Source organism: Peromyscus leucopus, chromosome 20 (assembly GCF_004664715.2).
Source record: "Peromyscus leucopus breed LL Stock chromosome 20, UCI_PerLeu_2.1, whole genome shotgun sequence".
Lineage (NCBI taxonomy): Eukaryota > Metazoa > Chordata > Mammalia > Rodentia > Cricetidae > Peromyscus > Peromyscus leucopus.
Genome location: NC_051080.1, coordinates 11,687,035 through 11,704,435, shown reverse-complemented (window position 1 = coordinate 11,704,435; position 17,401 = coordinate 11,687,035). Strand labels below are relative to the sequence as shown.

Here is a 17,401-nt window from a genome sequence, read left to right as displayed (position 1 = left end):
TTTTGAACGTCCCAGGAAATGGGTTAGACTATTCCAAGCTCTCCCCATTCTACTCCTGCTAACTCCCCTGCAATTGGCAGCCAAGAAACTGGAGTTAAGAAGGTTGGTTGATTTCACCCAATTGACTGAGCTAATGAGTAGCTGAAATAGAGCAGAGTTAGGTCTCTTTGGTATCCATCCACTTACCTTGACTAATCTGATCACAAGAAAATGATCCTCCAATTATAGTTCACCCATATTGGGACCACACACGTAGGTTTCAGGACTTCCCAATGTGCCTTAGAAAGGTTTTCCTTGACTTGGAAACACTAGTCCACAGTTGTATCATACGTAGATACCATCATCTTCCAGTTGCCTGTGTGATTTGCGTGTGAATTAGGATACTGTAAGCAGGCAAGTGAAGCTGGGTTACAATTCCTCTTTCAAGAATAGCCTCCTCTAGTGATTATTTTTCTTCTGGGTCCCAATACTTAGCACTTCTAAAATATATCTTTACTCATTATGTTTATTTGAATTATTTAACCCTTAAGGATCTAGAATAAATAGTTTTTTCAAGACAGGGTTTCTCTCTGTAGCCCTGGCTGTCCTGGAACTCTGATCAGGTTGGCTTCAAACTCAGAAATGTGCCTGCCTTTGCCTCCCAAGTACTGGTATTAAAGCATGTCCCACCATGACTAGTTTGATTTACAAATTTAAAATATATATTTCATGTCTGTTCATTTTATCTGTGGGGCTTTTTCTTTTTTTTTTTTTTTTTTTTTGGTTTTGTGTTTGTTTGCTTTATTGCTTGGTTTTGTTTTACAGTGTTAGGGATCACACTCAGGGTCTCATGCTTAGGAGCCCATGTAATATTTGTTATGTTTCATTACTAATCTATCTCAAGCTCTTCAATTCTTCTGAGCTTTGCACTGCTTCTATAGAAAAAAATGCCCCTAATCTTTCTTCATATGTGTTTTCTGTCATATAGCTGAAACTAGAAAGTTATTCTAATGGAGCTGGATATTTCAAATGGCTCTTAAGTCACACCTTTAGAATACTTTTAGGCAGTGTTTACACATCCCATCTTCTTAGTGGGAACCTTCTTGGAAAGTAGGGACAGTCACATGCGGATGTTCCATTTCAGCATGCTGTGAGTAAATAACACGTCTTTACTTTCAGAAACACTACTAAAGTGTCCTTCAAGTACAGCCAAGTGGAAAAACCACTAGTTTAGAATGATCAAGACAAAATACGTATTTTGGTGAAAAAACAAAAATGGAAACTACCTTTTGTGTACTTTTCATAAACTTCATAAAGCCCAATTGTCATTTTAGTAGAAAAATTAAAAGGGGCTTCACCATAATTTACCTGTGCATAGTATGGATCATCAATCATGTAAGAAAACCATGACAAAGTCAGGATCCAAAGCAGCTATTATCTACTGATAACTATCTGCCTTACATTGCCCAAGGTCTTGTACCCGATGACAGGCATATTAAGAAACTAAAACTACAAGATAAAACTTACCTATTGTCTCACAGAAGAATATAGAGTATTTACTACATAAATGTAAATATTCATGGAAATGTGCATATGTGTATACATGCATTATGGTATATGCAGAAACCCATTCATGCATACTTTTTTTTTTTTTTTTTTTTTTTTTTTTTGGTTTTTCGAGACAGGGTTTCTCTATGTAGCTTTGCGCCTTTTCCTGGAACTCACTTGGTAGCCCAGGCTGGCCTTGAACTCACAGAGATCTGCCTGGCTCTGCCTCCCGAGTGCTGGGATTAAAGGTGTGCGCCACCACTGCCCGGCCTCATGCATACTTTTATGTTGAGGACTTTGGAAGAATCTTACACAGGTATTTCCCTGGCTTTAAAGCAGAGGTTATCTCCTTGTGTGTTGTGCAGTCTGCAGTAACATGCATGAAAGGCTTGCATGTTACTATGTAGACCCAGGTCACAGTTTTCAGGTTATAATTTTGCCTTTTAACAATAATATCTGAACAGAGGTAAGATATATAAATGATGGATTAATTATAGAATTAATTTTTTAATAACCTTTTTCTGAGATTTATATTTTATTATATTTAATTTCAACAGAAAGCCATTGAGAATGCTATTAAAATACATTCGAAACATAGCTTCTAGTGTCTTGTGTCCAAGAACAGCAACATTTCTGCATAAACTCCAATTTTTTTTTTCATCTTACTTCAAACCTTCAGAACAAGAGCTTGTCTGTAAGATGGAACTGAGCTCGCTTGTTATGAGTTATGGATGTTTTAGTGATAAAATTTGGCTTTCTGGAACAAATGGGTGTTCCAACCTGATTTTATTAGTGCAGTTGAACATTGGGGAACTAAAGCAAGGAAATTCCTGCATATTGCCACAATTTGAGGCCATATGGATCATAAACTTTTCTATTTGTATTTTACTGGTGGACATAAATGGCATGATCTCATCAGGAAAAGAAGAAAGGACCCACAGCTGACGTGTAGGGACTGTACATCTTGCTATGGAATGTCAGATAAAGGTGAAGCTTTTAAACAAGAGGCCCCTTGATTTAGTGTCTTTAATGCGCCCGGGAAGGGATGTGCTCTGCGCATCATTAGTGTGGCAGGGTGAAGGGGCAACACGTTTCTTCTGTTCCCGTGGAAAAGGATGAATCTGGCACAGCTCTGATGTCAGCACCTCCATCACCTTTCTCACAGATGATGTAGATTTTAATTGTACTCGGGGCCGCCACGCGCTGCACCAGCTCCTACGTGACATTGAGACAGATGAAGCCATTTGTTGGCATTATCAGAGCCAGCTGTGTGCTTGGCTGCAGCTACAGTAGGCATTTTATCTCATGCATAATCCTCTCATTGAGAGGGGATCACAAGCATCGGAACCATATGGCAAATAATTTTATTATGATCAAAAAAGGACTCTTGAAACTAGTTAAACAGAAGAGTCCTTGAAATTCAATCAGAAGAACTTTGATTTTCATGTCACACCATCGTCCTAAATTAATTGTTAGTACTGCCACAAGCAAACAGAACCAAGACTTCCCTCCCCCTTGCAAAATGAGGATCCACTTACCATCATCTTACGCCGCTCAACATTTGTTCTGATTCTTCTCAATTTGGGAGAATTTATGTGGATCAATATTGGAAAAGAAAATCGGGATTTCAAGCCTAAAGCTGGTTTCTAATTAAAAATGGTAATAATTTTAAACAATGCTCTAAATAGCAGAACAACACGGGAGGTAAGACAAGCTTGAGTGAAGATCCTAATTGCTCCTCTCTTAAAATATGTGAAAGACACGCTGTATCTTTTTCCTTTAGGGAGGAGAGTCTCTGGTTTTCCTTTTGTGTTTGGTTTGCTTTTGATACAAGGTTTCCTATGGCTCAGACTAGCCTCCAACTCCTGATCTTCCTTAGTCTACCTCTAATCTGCTAGGATTACTAGCATGCACCACCATACCCAGCTCAAGAAAGTCCTAGAATAAAAAGGATATGTCTGTCCTTTTGCTAGGGGGGCTACTGATCCTGCACATTCAGCGTCTGTCTTCAAATGGAAGAAACAAGTATGTCTTTTCCATGGGAGGGATTTCCTGCACAAATCAAGGAATTGCCTTCTTCCTACCATTGGCCTCTGTCCAGGAATGTGATGGGAATAAGTGACTGGGAAACAGAAGATTCCAGTTAGGAGGGCTTTAGAGTCTGGAGAGCACCTGAGTGGCTGCCTCATACCTATATTGCTTCTAGCCGTCATAAACCTGCATTAATTGGATTTTATTAATCACAAAGGATTTCAACTCCCAGTTCACATGTTACAATGCCACCAAAGGGTGATTTGCCTAGCCTCACATTGCCTTGTCTGTAATATATATATATATACACACTCTTCTTTTATTATCATTTTTCTTTCCATTGAAAGTATATAGGATCAGATTTTAGGGTACCTGTTAGTGGTGGGAAGGCATTATTAGCAACTGGGTGAGAGTACATGCTATTCCAGAGTCCAAATGCAGCAGCTGCCGTATCTTGAGAGTAGGCTTTTATTTGATATTTTATTGACAAATAATAAAGCTAGTTATTGTACTGGGAGAGTCGTATAACCACCCAATCTATAGAAAGTTTAATTTCTAGCACTAAATGCCTGAAGCAGCTTTTTTTTTTTTCCTTTCTTATCACATCCCCTCATGGCTAGAGCTGAGTAGCTGGCCAAGCTGCTAACAATGGTTTAAAATGTGTATTTTTCTTTTTGTTATTTAAAGCCATGTTTGAAAAAAAAAATAGGCTTGGTATAAAATATACCAATGACTCCTTCAATAAACAACTACAAAATCCCACTGTGGAATCTTGATGGTAAAGTCACACTGAATGTGTTCGGCAGTTCCAGGTCCCCAGCCAGGATGTGTAGAGCAGGGCTGTGTGCACCAGAAGAAAGGCTCAGCAGAAAACCATGGCACCTCCAAGCAGGTGCCAGAAATGGACAGATAAGCATCCCTCCTCATCCTGGTGACAGCTTCAGTTCAGTCAGCCAGCGGTCCCCACCTTGAAAACACTGGGTCCTCTCACTGTGGTCATGACCGTGCCTTTGTATTTCTCTATGACCTTCCACCTTCTGTCACCATCAAGGGGAAACATGGAGATGTGATTGCTATGGTGCGGTCCTTACAGTTTCACTCAGGCAAACCTTGTTGGTTAGGAACAGCCAACACATTGCCCATCTCAGAGGTGTGGCCTGTTTATTCTAGGATTGCTTCTGGTACATTTTAGAGAAACAACAAATACCATTTCACACTGTCTAGGGATGATTATCCAATATACTCTCTGAAGGTTTAGCTGAGTGGTAGAACTTCAGTCTTTGATAACATCACCCTATCCACTTTACAGGGATTTCACTGGCAAGGAAGGTGGGTGGTAGGGTCTGAGCACTCAGGACTTGACAGATTATGCTGTGATGTGTTACAATTAGGAATGCCTCCATCCCTCTTCATTTATTCAGCTAGTGAGAGCACATAACTCCTTGGAGGTAGATTGGTTGAGAACTTTCCTCATATCTTTTTAAAACTCAGAATCAAGTTTTGTAGCTTTTATGAAAACCTCTACTGAATAAGTTAAAGTTTGGCTTGCACGCTCATTTGTACTCGAGGCAGTTTCTGGATGATGGATCACCCTGTCACCATATAATCAACACACCAAGTGGACCTGAGGGAGGAGATGGCGTATGACTGTGACATGGGAATCATAGGTGTCGACTTGCCGTGAAGCAGAGAACAACAGAGGGGACTGGGTTTCCAGTGGGAATTGGGTGTAGACACATTCTAAGCTGGCACTGGCTTATACTTCTGGAAATGAGAAGATACATCATGGATTTAGGAAGCCTTTAAAAAATTTTGTTTCTAACTATACACATTGAGGTTCTCTCGGTTTCGGAGGGGGTGAATGATATGAATTAGCAATAACCAGTATGCATAAGCCCCAAACGGCTGGGCCAATTAAACCTAATCCAAATTTTATAGTCTTACCACTTACAGCTGAAAGGAAGTGGGAAAGGAGGGAGGGAGGGAGGAAGGGAGGGAGGAAGGAAGGAAGGAAGAAAAGGAGAGAAGGAAGGGAACAAGGAAGGAAGGAAAGAAGGAGGGAGGTAGGATGGAGAGAGGGAGGGGGAAGGAAGGGAGGAAGAGGAATAGAACGAGGAAAGAAATAAAGAAAAGAGGAAAAAAGAATAGGAAGATGTTTCTCCCAGTATCTTCTCCCTCCCCACCTGATTCCTCCTGTTCTCAACACCACCCCCTAGTCCACTGGAATTGGGAGGCATTTCAGGGAGGGGAGTCAAGATGGAAACCTAGTACAATGGAAATTCCATGGAATATATGAGAGTAACCCTAGCAAAGACTCCTAGTAATGGGGAACACAGAGCCCAAACCTGTCATTTTCTGTGATCAGACAAGTCCTCACCTGGAGGATTGGGACACCAACCCAGCCACAAAACCTTTGACCTATAGCTTGTCCTGTATTCAGGGTGTTCTGGAGCTGGAGCCTAGCAGAGTAATCATCAAAGAGACCAGAGAGACTTTATCCTGCAACTGACAGGAGCAGATATAGAGTCCCACAGCCAAACATTAGGCACAGCTCCAGGAATCCTGCAGAGGAGGGGGGTAAAGATCAGAGGAGCCAGAGGGGTCAGGGACACCAAGAGAACAAAGCCCACAGGATCAGCTGGGACTCTTGGGGGTTCTCAGAGATCAGGGAGTCTGTAGGGGTATGACCTAGTTCCTCTGCTTATATGTCATGACTGAGTAGCTTAGTGTTCTCCTAGGATTCCTAACAGTGGGAGTGAGGGTGGTCACTGACTCTTTTGCCTGCTTGTGGGACCCTTTTTCTCCTACTGGGTTGCCTCATCCAGCCTTGATGGGATGGGATGTGCATTGTCTTATTGTTGCTTGTTTGGTTGATGTCCCTGGGAGACTTGTTCTTTTCTGACAGGAGGGGGGTGTTTGGGGGGGTGGGGTGTATGAGGGAAAAGGGGAGGTGGGGAGGGAGACTCGGGGGAGGGAAAGGAGGGGAAACTGCAGTTAGGATGTAATATATGAGAGAATTAAAAGAAAAAAAGAGAACATGAAGTTAGAAGAGAGGTGTGCTGGGGAGGCTGGACAGAGTTGAAGTGGGAAGGGGAGACTGGATATGACCAAGACATAATGCATCTATATGAAGTCTCCAAAGAATAAATTAAAATATTATTTTTAAAAAAGAAAGTAAACTTGAAGCTCCTGATTTAAAAAGAGAATAAGAAGAACAAGGCAAAGAAATTGGGCAGAGGTTTGTTTAATTTTATTTGTTGGTTTGGGTTTTGGTTTTGAGACAGGGTTTCACCATGTAGCCTAGACTGGCTTGCAGCTCACTATGTAGTTCAATCTGGCCTCAAATTTACAATCTTCCCGACTGAGCCTCTAGAGTGCCTGAGTCGCAGTATGCATTGCCACACCCAGCTAAGTTTTGCATAGCTTTTTCTTGAAGACTTAAATGCAAGGCAGTGTTCCTATTCCTTCTGTGGAGCACAGTAATATGAACAATGAGAATAAGATATGGCCAAAGAAAGAAGAGTGGCCACTGTTTAATTGAGTAAACTCTTGCTTGCTTATTATTAGAGCCAAAGTTTCTAGAAAACTGATTTTCACATGTAAGTCATGTCATGAATTGTCCACATCAATTGTTTCCTCAACTTTGCATATTCTACTTAAATAGATATTTCCAAGATAGTCTACATGATTGTACATGGTTTAAATTCAACTTAGGGAAAGTCATTTCTTAGATTCATGAGTCCCTCCTGTATTATTACAAAATAAATTGTTTTGTTGCCTTTTGAATCGTCAAGTCTGGCAAAGAGAAGTGTCACGGGCAGCAGATGAAATCAGAAGGACCCAGGAGTTTAAAGCTCATTAGCATTTTCTGTTCCCCCTTTTAAGCTCAAATCCCTCTCCCTAGGGGTCTGAATAAAGAAACATGCCTGTCACTGTGGGGCAACATTCACATTCTTCAGATAAGGACTCTGCTCAGTCCGGGGTCAAATTATACTCGTGGCGAAGCTGATGAGCAAACAAGGTTTTGGAAGATTCAGTCACTCTTGTAAAAGCTGATTATAATTGATGAACGACCAGCTTGCTAGACCCTGACAGGCTGGCTGCCTGGCCTTTGCTCTCTGCCAGTTCAAGCCTTACGAGTGTGAAATAGCCAATTACTGGAATACCTATTGAAAGTAATAGGCCAATGAGCAAATTGCTACTATGGGATGCCATAGTGGTGTAGATGGAAGGAGGCCAAGATAAAGTTCTGCCCCGAGCAGCTGCTCCCACCACAGATTGCTAATACTATTGGATGACCAAGGGATGAGAGGGAGAGGTACTTTCCCATGCAAACTGCAAGTGCCCTGCCTTGTATTGACTTAAAGTTTATGATGCATGATACCATCTTGTTACCCAGGTCCTAATTTGCAGAAATAAATCCTCCTTTTAAAAGGTAGTTAAATAGGTAATAAGGAGAGTCATGGCCATAGATTTTGTGCAAAAGCATTAAATACAATTTTTGCAGGGAATGAAAAGTCATACAGTGTGCAGAGCGTTAATACTTGCCAGCCATTTGCTATTGACAGAACAATTTATCTTGATAAAGGACAGTGAAGAATTCCAATCTACTCACTGCCATCACATTATCAGCAGTAATATATGACTGCATCTAAATATAAGGGTGAGAACTGATACAGCTGAGGAGTTCTTACTAATTTGCCTGTAAATAGATCATGTACCGGACAATGAGCACGTGACACATTTACCATGTCATTGCAGAGCCTATTTTTATGTGAAATTTAAAGTTTTGCTGTGTTTAATGGAATATACCATAATGTTTCCTTTTGGAAGCAGCATGCCTGTTTAGTAAGAAATTTGGCGCTGGTTTAGGAACTGCTAGATATTACAGAGAAGATAGGACACAGAAAGGTAAATTCTAAACGTGTACAAGAAGTGGATTCTCTCGGAATTTATCACCATCTCCCTGATTCTTTGCTATTAGTTTTTGTGTTGCACTTATTACAACAGTATGTACCTTTTTTGTAGGATTATAAGCCCAGGGAGTTCTTGTTAAGTGTTCCTTTGAAAATGGATCTAAGGTAACTCTGCATTATCTGCAAGGCCCCAAGAAGGGCACAGTGCAGAAGGGTCGAGAAGGACGACATGGAGCTTGAATGGTACAGATTAGGGAAGCACTGGAAGCCATTGGAGTCCATTTCCCCCTAGGCGAGAGGCCATGCAAGCTCAGCTCACTATGGTTATGGGAGGCAGAGGTGTAGACAACACAGTCACCTGGGCACATGCCTTTGTCTGCCCCATCCCCCAAGTACCTGCACTTCAGTAAGTCTCAAAACAAGAAAAATTCGAATCCCTCATTGCTTAACATCTGCATCTTGAGTTTACTGGTAAAAACTGCTGTGTTTCCTAGGAAACTCTTCAATGGCTCATCACTTTCTAGTTGTCTTTCACGAACCCTTTCACAAGAGAAATGAGAGCCTGGATCAGTGATAAATAGCTTAGGAGTGATTTGTATATTCCTTTTAGGACTTTAGCTGTGAACAAATAAAATAGCCTGCTATTTTAGCATACATTATTTCTATCATAAGTAAAATATAAAGGACCTGTGAAAGATATTAAAGAAAATCACAGCATTTCTAATTTAATTGTTGGAAGCAAATCAAAACAAGAAAATGAATTCGACAGCCGTGTCCAAGAAACAGCAGCCATCCTAGTCTTATGCCATTAAGATAGACAAAAATTCTAATTTTAACCAAATTACTTGAATTTACTACCACTCTAATAATCAGGGCACTTTCTTTCCCTTTCTTGATCTCCTATTGTGAAAAACAAAACAAAACAAAAGTATAGATTAAAAAGTCCAGCATTAGCTTTAAGATCAAGAACTGAGAAATAGGTGTCACCATTTGCTTGCCTTTACTTTTCTGGCCACAAGGTGTCACTGTTGAACGCAGGACCTGCACAGTTTGTTGTTCCTGTAAACCCCATCCTTGTGGATACTGATCCCTGGGCAGTAGAGAGAGGCTTCTCCACAGTCTACCCAGCATTTGTTCAGACTTGAGTTTACTGTGGTAACCATTGGACTTCAGACTCACATCACATCAGAGTCAGGACACTTTTCTTCACTGGGTTGTATGAGGATGAGCATTTTGTGAGATTTCAATTAATCACACACACACACACACACACACACACACACACATGCACACACGCACGCACGCACGCACGCACACTCATGTTTGTGCATGTATACAAGGCTTAGAACTGAGATTATCAGCTCTTACCAGTTTTTAAACAATTGTTACTTCAAGACCACCTGAGATTAAGCACACAGAACCTTTAGCTTTTGCTGGTCCTGGCATAAGCTTTCCTTTGGAAGCCTTGGCCTCTTTCTTGTTTGTAGATTTCACCTAATCCACTTGAAAGATTCTAATAATATCATCAGTTTAAAATGATGCTTCCTGCCAGGCGGTGGTGGCGCACGCCTTTAATCCCAGCACTTGGGAGGCAGAGCCAGGCAGATCTCTGTGAGTTCCAGGCCAGCCTGGTCTACAGAGTGAGATCCAGGACAGGCACCAAAACTACACAGAGAAACAAACAAACAATGATGCTTTTTTCTTTATCTCTTCCATCTTGTTACTCTTTTATCAACTATATTATCTTTCCCTCAGTGACGAGCTGTATCTGTGGGGCAAGTGACTACTTTGAGCAAGAAAACAAAGCTTGGGCTCCGATGGTGCCTCTTGAGTCAATGGAAGCCTACCGTTTGATATTTAGATAACTAAGAGAAGTATATGCAAAATTGAACCAGTCTCTAAGATTAATTTCAATTCTCAGTTTGTAAGGAAAACCACCTGGCCCTTATAAGTTTTAGTGTCTCTTGTTAAATGTACTAGTAAAGTAGTATTTTGCCTTGAAACTTTATTTTCTGTAAAGATAATTTTTATAGTAAAAACTTCATTTTAATTTGTCATAAAAAGCAAATGATGTGATATAATGACTATATTTGTTATACTTATTTAAAAAACTTTGTAAAGGAGGAAAAAGAATGTTTCTAAGTGATAGCAACAAAAGCCTCATTGTGTTATTAAACATTAATGGGAAGTGGTATTATCTCAGAATGTTAGGTGAGGAATCCATCTTCACAAAATTGATATTGGTTACATACCCAAGGTTTTCAGGGGGAAAGGAGCATGTACACTCAAAAGCCAGACTATAAACACAGGTCTGTATATTTTATTTCATGAATTTTATGTTCAGAGTTTGCTGAAATCTCTTTAATAATTGCTAGAGTCTGTTGTTGTTGTTTCACTCTTTGCTCTTTTGAGGGCCTGCTCCCCCAGTTCCCAAATAAACACATGGAGGTTTATTCTTTTTTATAAATGCCCAGCCTTAGCTTGGCTTGTTTCTTGCTAGCTTTTCTTAAATTATCCATTCTGCCTTTTGCCTCTGAGCTTTTTACCTTTATCTATTTCTATATATCTTTTTTTTCCTTATTATTCTATGTCTGGCCACTTCTTTTCTTGCTCTTTGATCTTTTAACTCCCCAGATTTCTCCTATTTATTCTCTCTGCCTGCCAGCCCTGCCCATCCTTTCTCCTGCCTTGCTATTGGCCCTTCAACTCTTTATTAGGCCAATCAGGTGTTTTAAATAGGCAAAGTAAAACAGCATCATAGAGTTAAACAAATGCAACATAAAAGAATGCAATACATCTTTGCATCATTAAAACAAATGTTCCACAGCATAAATGAATGTAACACATCTTAAAATAATATTCTACAACAAGATCCTCCCAGATTTCCCATTCACAGAGTTATGTTGTAAACAAATGCAAAAGTTTCTCTTTTTTCCATTTGCCCTGTTTTAAATGTGTAGGTTTTGTAGTTTCAATATGAAATGTCCCTTAGAATACTTATATACAGAGTATTTGATCCTCAATTCAGTCAAATTCAGAGGTGACATCTTGAGAGGTGACTGGATTATGAGGACTCTGACTTTATCAATGGTTTGATCCACTCATGAGTTCATAACTGAAGGGTCCTTCTTAGGGGAATAGGTCATTGGATGTGGGCCTTTAGGGAGAACATTTTGGTCCATGGTTCCTTCCTCTCTCCCTGCTTCCTGGTTGCCATGATATGTGTGCCATATATTCCCCTCCGTGGTTCCCTGCCTCAGCACAGTCAGAAACAACAGAACTAGCAACACAAAGTCTCTGACACCATGAGCTAAAATTCAATTTTCTCTGTGTAAGTTGATTTTGTCAAATATTTTGTCATAGAGACAAAAAAATTGTCTATTACAAAAAGCTGACTGTGGTCTCTGGGTCTAGTAACATTTGCAAGAAAAAAGGCTTTTACTTTTTAGCATTTTATTTCTGTGAATAATTTCCCTTATGTTTTGACAGAATATAAAGTTATGTTTTAGTGTATTTTGAAAGAGATTTTTTAATGTAAATGAAACTCGATTTTCACTTGAACAATTTTGTATTTTCCTTTGAAATGATCATATTTTTTTAGATTATTTTCAGTTGAGCATATTTTTAAGATACCAAAGCGTAGAACAAACTTGAATTCATAGAATAAATTCTCCTTGTTCATAATCAACAGCTTTTTGTTCATTTTGGGGGACTGCATTTAGCATCAGGTTACATGTTACCTGACTCTTTATACCAACATGTTAGAGATAAGGATTGGCCATGCCGATTTTTAAAATTCCCCTGTGAAACTGCTGAGGACTGTTGAACATCTCCTCCTTTTCCTGTGGATTCCATATTTTAATTAACTTTCTCTTAACTTATGATTTACATTTTCTGTTAACACAATCTATATGGTAAATGTTTTCATGTTATCAAGATTATGCCCAGTGTTTGTCACTGAATAGAGGCATCTGCTCTTTGTAGACTATCTACTCTGCCACTTGCAAATAACAGCAGTCCTGCTATTTCTCCAAATCTCTTTTGCCTCCATTTTACTCTAGTTCAACCTGGCCAACTCAGTTGAGTGAGCTAGTACTTTCATATAGTATTATTTTTATTTAATACTTTTAATCTTTTTGTGTCCAATTTCAACAACTTCAATTCATATATATGCATATATAATATGCATATACATATATACATATCTATGTTTGTAAAATATGGCTACTTGTATTTACTTTGTTACTGTTTTGCTTAATTTGTAAGTTAAATATTTCATTACTTTTCCTTTCTTCCTGCTCTGGTGTTTTCCTTTCTTGTATTGTCTCAGCTGCTGCTTATAAGTTTTAATAGAGAAGTGTCATTGCTAGACCAAGCAAATATTTATAATTTTATTAATAATTTTCCTTTATCATGAAACTTCAGAGTACCTGTTTTCTGTTTTGAAGATTTATGGATTATGTCCTCACCCATTCAAATTTATTGCATTATAATCTGTGTTGTATTTTTCTTTTATGTCAAATGATTATTTCCGATTCATATAACATATTTGTATTCTTTCAAAGGTATTTTGTTTTTGTTTTTGTTTTTAGATTTATTTATTCATTATGTATACAGTGATCTGCCTGCATGTATGTCTGCAAGCCAGAAGAAGGCATCAGATCTCATTATAGATGGTTGTGAGCCACCATGTGGGTGCTGGGAATTGAACTCAGGACCTCTGGAAGAATAGCCAGTGCTCTTAACCTCTGAGCCATTTCTCCAGCCCCATTTTTTCATAAGTTTTAAGACTCTATTGAAAAAATATTTCTGTAACTTGATTATATAGAGTTCTCTCCTTATATACAGATGTGTGCATGTTATACATATATATTCATATTTTACATATTTTCACACACATGCAATGCTCCACTGATACGTGATTTATCATTTGTTAAGTGTGTAAATCTATTTGCAATAATTACACAACCTCCTCACCTCTTCTGTGATGAAATCTTAAGGGGTAATTGTAGATTTTCAAATTCTTCCTGTTCCCTTTATGCCTTGTGAGGATCTGTGTTAAGTGCATGTACAATCCCATATGGCTTCCTTTACCATTTGCACTGCTCATTTTATTTTCAAGTAAAACTTCTTTTTATTGCAAATTTAATTGTTAATTTAAATCTATTTTGTTCTCATTTAAAAATTATTGTAACAAATTGCCTTTAAAAAAAAATGGCGTGATTGGCCTACCATGAGCTGTTAACTGATTCTCCTGTCTTCAAAAGCCAGTTGTCCATCACTTCTAGTTAGGAGTCAGGGCTTGTGAAACAGTTCTGATCATGCTAGAATTTGGGCAGAGTATCATTTCCCTGATGGCTAAGGATGTTGAAAATTTCTTTTAGTGCTACTTGGCCATTTGAGATTCCTCTGTTGGGACTTCTTCCTTTAGATGGGTACCCCAATTTTAATTGGATTTTTTGGTTTGTTGATGTCTAGTTTCTTGAGTTCTTTATGTATTTTAGATAGTAGCCCTCTGTCAGATGTGGGTTTGATGAAAATCTTTTCCCATTCTGTATGCTGCCATTTTGTCCTATGGATAATGTCCTTTGCCTTACAGAAGCTCTTCAGTTTCATGAGGTTCCATTTATTAGTTGTTGATCTTAGAGTCTGTGTGATTGGTGTTATGTTCAGGAAGTTTTCTCCTGTGCCAATGCATTCAAGTCTACTTCCCAGTTTCTCTTCTGTCATGTTCAGTGTATCTTGTTTTATATTGAGTTCTTTGATCCACTTGGATTTGAGTTTTGTGCAGGGTGATAGATATGGATCTATTTGTATTCTACATGTGGACATCCATTTAGACCAGCACCATTTGTTAAAGATATTTTCTTTTTTCCCATTGTATTATTTTGGCTACTTTGTCAAAATTCAGGTGTCCATAGGTATGTGGATTTACTTCTGGGTCTTTGATTGATTCCATTGATCCACCTGTGTGTTTTTATGTCAATGTCATGTGGTTTTTATTACTATGTCTCTGTAATAGAGTTTGAAATCAAGAATGTTTACACCTATGGAAGTTCTTTTATTGCACAGGATTGTTTTAGTTATCCTGGGTTTTTCATTTTTCCATATGAAGTTGAGTATTATTATTTCAAGGTCTGTAAAGAGTTGATGTCTTTGAACACGTCTGTAATCGCTCCTTTGAAATTTTGGAGTTTGTCTAAGTCAGTCTCATTGGGACCATTGCTAAGTTGTTGGTAATTTGGGGAGCTGAAATGCCTTGGCTTTTCATGTTGCTTGTGTTTTCACATTAGGAGCTGAGCATCTGGATTAGTTCATTGATTTTTTTTTCCATGTCATTTTCTGAACCATGTATGTTGAGTGTGCATTTGGTGGGGTAATTGACGTGATCCCTACTAGTACAAGAAAAGATATGGCTGTTGTTGTTTGGTTTTGCTCTTTTGGGATCCTGACATCTAGCTCTCAAATAAACCACACAGAGAGGCTTATTCTTACTTACAATTGCCTGGCCTTAGCTTGGCTTATTTCTTGTCAACTTTCTTAATTTAAGTTATCTCATGTACCTTTTGCCTCTGGGCTTTTCCCATTCTCTAACTTCTATAAATCTTACTCCTACTCCATGGCTTGCTGTGTAGCTGGGTGGCTGACCCCTGGGTCCCTCTCCTTATCTGGCTACTTGAAGAGGTACAACCTCAGACCTTAAAGATGGGCAGGTTCTCTTGAGGTCTTAGGGGCTGGGGTGTCAGAGGACAGGGTACGTGGGGCCTCTCACCTAAAGAGCAAGCCAATACTTTGACCTAGTTCCCTTTTTAATGCTTATTTATCTGTTGTGCAGAATGTTAGAGTACTTGATGGTGCTAATGTGAAGTGAGTTCTCATCAATGTATGGAGCCTTTGCTTACACATGATAAAAGATGAGTTCACTTAGTGCTTCACCATGCTCAGGAGTGTTCATAAATCATCAAAATCAGGCCTGAATATACCCACCCTGCTTTATTTTCTCTTATTTCTACTTCATGAGTAGTCTTAAAAAATGTTGCTTATATTAATTTGGCTTCTCTTAAAAGAAAGGTGCAGTGCCTATGTGGAACTTAAAGAAAAAAGTGATCCTTAAAGTGATTCAAGCCAGATACAGATAGCAAAGTTAACAGAAAATTGAAGTGTGACTCAGCCTAGTAGTTATGAAAATGTGATTACTCTGCATTTATCTATTAATCAACTATTGAATGTATTTATACTGTATCTGGAGACCAGCACAGATTTTACTAATAGTGCAAAATGAAAGTCCAGAAAAGAAAAATTATTGAGCAAAGGAAATATAGTGAATGAAATAGGAAGTCACAAGTCTAGATGATAAATGTTGGCATGGACGTATCAACATAGCTCAGACAAGGTGTGGTAGTCTTCCTAGAAGGAATATTGGAATAAGTAATACTTACTGAGGTACTGTCTTAGAGTTTCTATTGCTATGAAAAGACATCATGATCAGGACAACTCTTATAAAGGAAAACATTTAATTGGGGATGGCTTTCAGTTTCAGAGGTTTAGACCATTATCATCATGGCATGGCATGGCAGTATGCAACCAGACGTGGTGCTGGGGAAGGAGCTGAGCGTTCTACATCTTGATCCACAGGCAATGGGAAGAGTCTGTGTCTATACTGGACATAGCTTGAACTTAGGAAACCTCAACACCCACCCCTCAGTGACACATTTCCTCCAACAAGGCCACACCTACTCCCACAAGGCCACACTCCTAATAGTGCCCCTCCCTATGAGCTTATGGGGTCCAATTACATTTAAACTACCGTAGGTAGTAACTGACAATAGAAACCATAAGGGTGAATGGGAATGAACCAGATAAAGAGTCTGGTTATAACAGAGAAACAAATCCAACACAGGCAGAGGGATCTTTTAAATGTGCTTTTAAATTCAATTCATAATTACTTTGTTTAGAGTGATTGTTACTATGTCCACCAATGACAACAATCTGCAGGGTTTTTGTTTTTTTTTTTTAATCGGGCTTATACCAATATAATGTTTGCTTCATAAAAGGAGTTTGGAAGTATTCCTACCTTTAGAAGGATTAATATTAACAAGTGTTGGGGGCAGGGCATGGCAGTTCAGTCAAAATGTGCCTCTGTAGACTGTGGTTCCTTATATAGGCCTGACTGGTTGACTAGCCTGGAGCTCACCAAAACAGGCTAACTTCAGATTTGTTATCCTCCTGAGTGCTGGGATTAGAGAGGCACATGTTAGCATGTTCCAACACACTCTTTTTTAAATGTTGAGTAGAATAATCAATGACACCCTCTTTATTGCTTTTTGATTACTGATACACAATTGTACTCATTTTTTTTTATTCAAAGTTTTCCATGATTCAATCTTAATATAGAACTTCTGGAGTTTAGCCATTTATCTTTCTTGTATATTAGACTTGCTGATGTTTATGTATTTGCAGTGAATACTTATTATCTTGTATATTTCTGCATTATTAGATGATGTCTCCTGTTTCTCTTACAATTTTATGTATTTGGATCTCTCTCTTTTTTTTTTCTTGATTACCCAGGCCCAAAGTATGTCCTTAGTATCACTGACCTTTTATATTAATTTTGATTCTTTATTTCATTTATTTAGTAAATTACATAGTGTTTGGTTTTTCTCTTGCTGATAAGTTGGGGCTTGATGTATTCTTTTGTTTTCATAGTTTCTAAAGCCATAGTATTTTCATTTAAGCCTTTTGTTTTCGTTTGTTTTTAGGAGTGTGTTTCATTTGAGGACTTTGCCATGTTTCTCCTTTTATTGGTTTCTTCTGTTTTCCCATATGAGTCTTAAGTTCCTTGGCATTTCTGATGTCTCCTTGAATTTCTTAGGATTTATTTCATGACCTAACAGGATCCGTTCTGAGAATGTTCCATGTGCTGTTGA

General features: G+C 38.7%; 1 protein-coding gene across 1 annotated transcript in view; it reads left to right on the top strand.

Annotated features, from left to right (window-relative positions):
• Positions 1 to 17,401, top strand: part of Pdzrn4 (PDZ domain containing ring finger 4) — a 368,271-nt gene that overhangs the window by 134,913 nt on the left and 215,957 nt on the right. The gene's annotated exons all lie outside the window — the stretch shown is intronic.